Source organism: Budorcas taxicolor, chromosome 20 (genome assembly GCF_023091745.1).
Source record: "Budorcas taxicolor isolate Tak-1 chromosome 20, Takin1.1, whole genome shotgun sequence".
Taxonomy (NCBI): domain Eukaryota; kingdom Metazoa; phylum Chordata; class Mammalia; order Artiodactyla; family Bovidae; genus Budorcas; species Budorcas taxicolor.
This window is the reverse complement of record NC_068929.1, coordinates 48,464,687-48,470,363: the sequence shown is the minus strand read 5'-3', so window position 1 is coordinate 48,470,363 and position 5,677 is coordinate 48,464,687. Positions and strand designations below refer to the sequence as shown.

General features: G+C 35.7%; 1 non-coding gene across 1 annotated transcript; it reads left to right on the top strand.

The window, feature by feature from the left end:
- Positions 1-517: 517 nt before the first annotated feature.
- On the top strand, positions 518-589 carry TRNAY-GUA (transfer RNA tyrosine (anticodon GUA)). The gene has a single exon. It is a non-coding gene; the product is annotated as a tRNA-Tyr (tRNA).
- The last annotated feature ends 5,088 nt before the right edge of the window (positions 590-5,677 follow it).

The window sequence follows — 5,677 nt, the reverse complement described above, 5'->3', positions numbered from 1 at the left end:
TAGTTACTATTAGTAAATAGAATGTATATTTTCACCAGTGCAAAAGTAAATGTTAGTACTTTACTAATATCAGAATGCATGTTGATTAGAATATTATTTTATATAATTGATAGTTTTAAAGCTGAAAAAAAATTATTTTATTTGATTACAGTACACAATGAAGCAATGAAAAAAGTATCACTTGCTTTGTGTTTCCCATATCCAACACAGATATAACTGAGCCAAGTGTATACTTTTACTTTATTTCCTAATGAATTCAACCTGAAAAAGCAAAACTCATGTTCAGTGTAACTAAATGTTATTAATAACACTCAAGGAACTAAAAGTGGGAAAAACTTATACAGGCATACACATAGGAGTACTGGGTTATTTTCATTAGCTGAACTACAGTGTAAAACTAAGTGTAAAACTGCTGAGAAGGCAGAATTTGGTTTTGATGGGACCGGTGAAGTAAATATGTGGAGAAAGCCAAGCAAAGGTGCTATCTGGTTGTTTGGGTAGAGGTCTTCCTTGGGCTTCCCTGGTGGCTCAGATGGTAAAGAATCTGCCTGTAAAGCAGAAGATCCAGGTTCAATCCCTGGGTTGGGAAGTTTCCCTGGAGAAGAAAATGGCTACCCACTCCAGTATTCTTGCCTGGAGAATTCCATAAACAGGAGCCTAGCGTGCTGCCGCATGGGATCACAAAGAGTGGGTAGCCTCTGTCCAGTCACATGGGGCCACGTGGGGTCACAAAGAGTTGGATACAACTGAGCAACTTTCACTAGCACTAGCATTTCCCTGAAAAATGACCAGTTCCCCATCTAAGTAGCCTGTTGGCATTAGTTTGGCTATTAAAAATATACCAAGTTCCACAGAAAGAAATTGCCAGAGCAGAGAATGCAGAAAACAAATAGCTTTTATTTATTTATTTTTTCCTCAGAGGGAGGCCAGCCACTGCAACAGGGGGCTAAAGCCACAGTGTGCAGGGAAATGAAGCTCTAAATCAAGGACTGCAGCAGTGTAGGTTAGCAAACTGCAACTGATATGCAGGTAAGAGGAAAAGCTAAGAGTGATGGAAAGAACCTCTACAGCAAGACTTCAACAGCAATCTTGTAGGAGGAGAAATCAATGATAAAGGAGAGAAAAAATGTTTATATTTACACTATGATGAAGAAGAACTAAACATTTATTGATTACATTGGTAATATGAGCACTGGTTTACTAAAAAGAAGGAAGTTGGTATCAACATTGAAACATAATTATATGAAGAGGTCATTCTGGGAATTAAGTCACATTAACCTGCAAAATCATCTGAAAACTATGTAGGTTGCTTAAAAAGATGACATGAATCAATTAATGACTCTATAGCTAAATATATAATATTTATACACATAAGGATATAAATGACTCCCCAGTGTTAAGGATACATACTTGGAAATGTGTGTCATTGAAGTAATTCCAAAAGATTTCTTTAAATCTTGTATGATATCCTATGTATAATTACTTTGCATATTTCTTATATTTACTGTCATTATTATCAAAATATCATTCCTTTGATAATTCATTCAATGTATATAGATTGACAAAATCAGTGTCTGGTTTTTATTATTAAATGAAATTTGAGTAATACCTGTCTTTCTATCTAGCTGTTTTGGTAAATGGCCTCATAACAGAACTAGTAATAAGAAAAGGGCTTAGCCAGTCTAACTTGCTGATAGTGACAATTTCCAAATATATTTTTGTGGATTTGGAAATTATTTTGAAATCATTACAGTGATGTATTTAATACCCTGGCTTGACTAATTTGAGACTAAAGAGTATTTTAAAACAAATTGATGCAAATTGAACCAAAAGGGAAGATACTTTTCAAATGCCAATTTATTAGTCACTATCAATAATGTGGAAATATTTTAATATGCATCACTTCTTTTTTCTCTTTATTCCTACATAGATTAAATTAGGTCACATTTAATATTGCTCTTTTGTATAATAAATATGTAAATGTCATGTATTTATCAACAACTGTAATTCAGAAGTATCAGTATATCAGAATCTGATATTAGACTCATTTCAAAAACTTACATTAGATAAGATTTGACAGCTAATTAAGACCCAGGTGTCTTGAGAATGCTTGTTTATAGAACCCAGTGTTTCAAGCTGATGTGTTTGCATTCATCCTTCTACTGCTACTTAACTACTTCCTCAGTGTTGATGGAGCATAATTAATACATCATTGCTCTGAGGGCTGACATGGACTATTTCCTGTGTCAGGTAAATACTTAGGCATTCATTTTACAGAAATTTTAGGTTTTGATTCATTACTGAAACTTATCTTCCTTGGTTAAAAGGAACACATTTAATAATTTCATTCTGTAAGACAAAATTACTTGTAAGAATTTTTTTTGCCTTATAAACCATTCTCATATTTTAATTTTTGTATATATATATATATATATTTTTTTAAATTTCTCACCTTGACCAAGTTTTCTTTTTAACCTAAGTTATTATAATTACTATATTATACAATTGTTCCAAGTCAAGTAATTACTTAGGAATTGAGATAAAAATAATTTTAATAATAGTTTCCTGATAACCACTGGAGTTTCAGCTTTAGCGTCATTCCTTCTAATGAACACCCAAGACTGATCTCCTTTAGAATGGACTGGTTGGATCTCCTTGAAGTCCAAGGGACTCTCAAGAGTCTTCTCCAACACCACAATTCAAAAGCATCAATTCTAGGTTCAATGCAGGATACAGGATGCTTGGGGCTGGTGCACTGGGATGACCCAGAGATATGGTATGGGGAGGGAGGTGGGAGAGGGGTTCAGTGTTGGGAACATGTGTACACCCATGGCGGATTCATGTTGATGTATGGCAAAACTAATACAATATTGTAAAGTAACATAATAATAATAAATAAAATATGAAAAAAGAATCATCAATTCTTCGGCGCTCAGCTTTCTTCACAGACCAACTCTCACATCCATACATGACCACTGGAAAAACCATAGCCTTGACTAGACAGATCTTTGTTGGCAAAAGTAAAGTCTCTGCTTTTGAATATGCTGTCTAAGTTGATTATAACTTTCCTTCCAAGGAGTAAGCGCCTTTGAATTTCATGGCTGCAATCACCATCTGCATTGATTTTGGAGCCCCAAAAAATAAAGTCTGACACTGTTTTCACTGTTTCCCCATCTATTTCCTATGAAGTGATGGGACCAGATACCGTGATCTTCATTTTCTGAATGTTGAACTTTAAGCCAACTTTTTCACTCTCCAGTTTCACTTTCATCAAGAGGCTTTTTAGTTCCTCTTCACTTTCTGCCATAAGGGTGGTGTCATCTGCATATCTGAGGTTACTGATGTTTCTCCCAGCAATCTTGTTTCCAGCTTGTGCTTCTTTCAGCCCAGCATTTCTCATTATGTCCTCTGCATATAAGTTAAATAAGCAGGGTGACAATATACAGCCTTGACATACTTCTTTTCCTATTTGGGACCAGTCTGTTGTTCCATGTCCAGTTCTAGCTGTTGCTTTCTGACCTGCATATAGGTTTCTCAAGAGGCAGGTCAGGTGGTCTGATATTCCCATCTCTTTCAGAATTTTCCATAGTTTATTGTGATCCACACAGTCAAAGGCTTTGGCATAGTCAATAAAGCAGAAATAGATGTTATTTGCTGGAACTCTCTTGTTTTTTCGATGATCCAGTGGACGTTGGCAATTTGATCTCTGGTTCCTCTGCCTTTTCTAAAACTCTGACGCTAGGAGAGATTGAGGGCAGGAGGAGAAGGGGACGACAGAGGATGAGATGGCTGGATGGCATCACTCTCTCGATGGACATGAGTTTGAGTGAACTCCGGGAGTTGGTGATGGACAGGGAGGCCTAGCGAGCTGCGATTCATGGGGTCACAAAGAGTCGGACACGAATAAGTGATTGAATTGAACTGATAACCACCATCATTTCTGAGTTCTGTTCAGTTTTCTAAACAATTTATCTGACATATAAAAGGCAATAGAGTATCTTGAATAACTTGTACTTTTATGTTGACAATTGAAGTGATATATTGTGCTTTCTCTCCAAATTCGGTCTACAAATATGCTTGTCTAGATAGATGTTTCTTTCTTCTTCTTCAAGATGAATTAATTGATATTTTTTTCAAAATTCCATCCCTTTCAGTATCCACTGGGAACTTGCTCCATTCATTATCCTAAGTGTTTCATGTTTCTTCATTTGTCTCATTTCTATTGGCTACCTCATAGCATCTCATCCACACCATTTCTGCTATTGCAAAGATAAATAAATAACAAGCATCATTCATTTTGGCTTTGATCCTCTCTAAATCTCATGGCACATGTTTCCTTCCTTCCATAGAAAGTTTCTAGAAAGGATAGCTTATATTTATTGTTTCTACTTCATCATCCTAATTCTTTTCCAAAACTATATTTTTCCTCCTTCCATTTCTATTTTATATGAACTGATCTTTTTAAAATTATTAATGGCCTTGTCATTTCTAAATAAATGACATTTTTTTTTTCAGTCTTCACACTTTGGCTCATTAATATACGTTAGTCTCTTAGTTAACATTCCCAGACTATAGATGCATTCTCACGAAGGGTGATAACTTTCCCAAGAGAGCAATAAACTGGCTCTCAGTGTGAGGGTATTGTGAAAAACACTTATGGTCTTTTAAAAATAAATCATATGTATGAAAACAGTACATTAACAGATTTATAGTACATATGTAATATGAAAATTTGTTAAAATTATTATGAAAATATTTGTCTAAAAGCCTTTTTAGGACTTCCCTCTTTGTCCAGTGGTTAAGAACTTGCTTGTCAATGTGGGTGACATGGGTTCCCATCTCTGGTCTGGGAAAATTCCACATGCCATAGCAACTAACCCATAAGCAGCAACTATTGAGCCTACGTGCTGTGACTACTGAGTCCACGTGTTTACAGTCAGGGCTCTGCAACAAGAGAAGTGACCCCAGTGAAAAGCCTGAGCACAGCAACTAGTGAGTAGCCCCCATTTGCCGCAACTAGAAAGAGCTGCAAACAGCAATGAAGACCCAGCACAAACAAAAATAAATAAATAAACAAAAATATAAAAGTTTTTTTTAGCAGGGAGCTAAAACTGGACTGGTGGTGGTTCAGACGGTAAAGCAGTCTGCTTACAATGCAGGAGACCTGGGTTTGATCCCTGAGTCTGGAAGATCTTCTGGAGAAGGAAATGGCAACCCACTCCAGTATTTTTGCCTGGAAAATCTCATGGATGGAGGAGTGTAGTAGGCTGCAGTCCATGGGGTCCCAAAGAGTCGGACATGACTGAGCGACTTCACTTTACAAATTTTACAAAAAAAAAAAAAGTTGAGAAACATTGTTAGCCAATTAGGAAACACTCACAAAGCACCTTTTTTACTGGTTATTTACATGTCTAGAAAATCCTTTCCCTGTATACCTGCACAGTCTAGTTTTCCAAAAATATTTATAATTACATCTTGCATTATTTTCCTTGCCATTTATTTTTCTGTTTACCAGTAACTGCTAACACTTTTGTATGTTTATTTTTGTCAAGTTTCTTTCTCTTTCATTAAAATATGAGATCCAATAGTAGGGATTTTATCTTTTTCTCAGTTTATTTTCTAAAATCTAGAACACTGTAAGCCATAACAGTTAAACACAGTGTACATTTGTGATAGA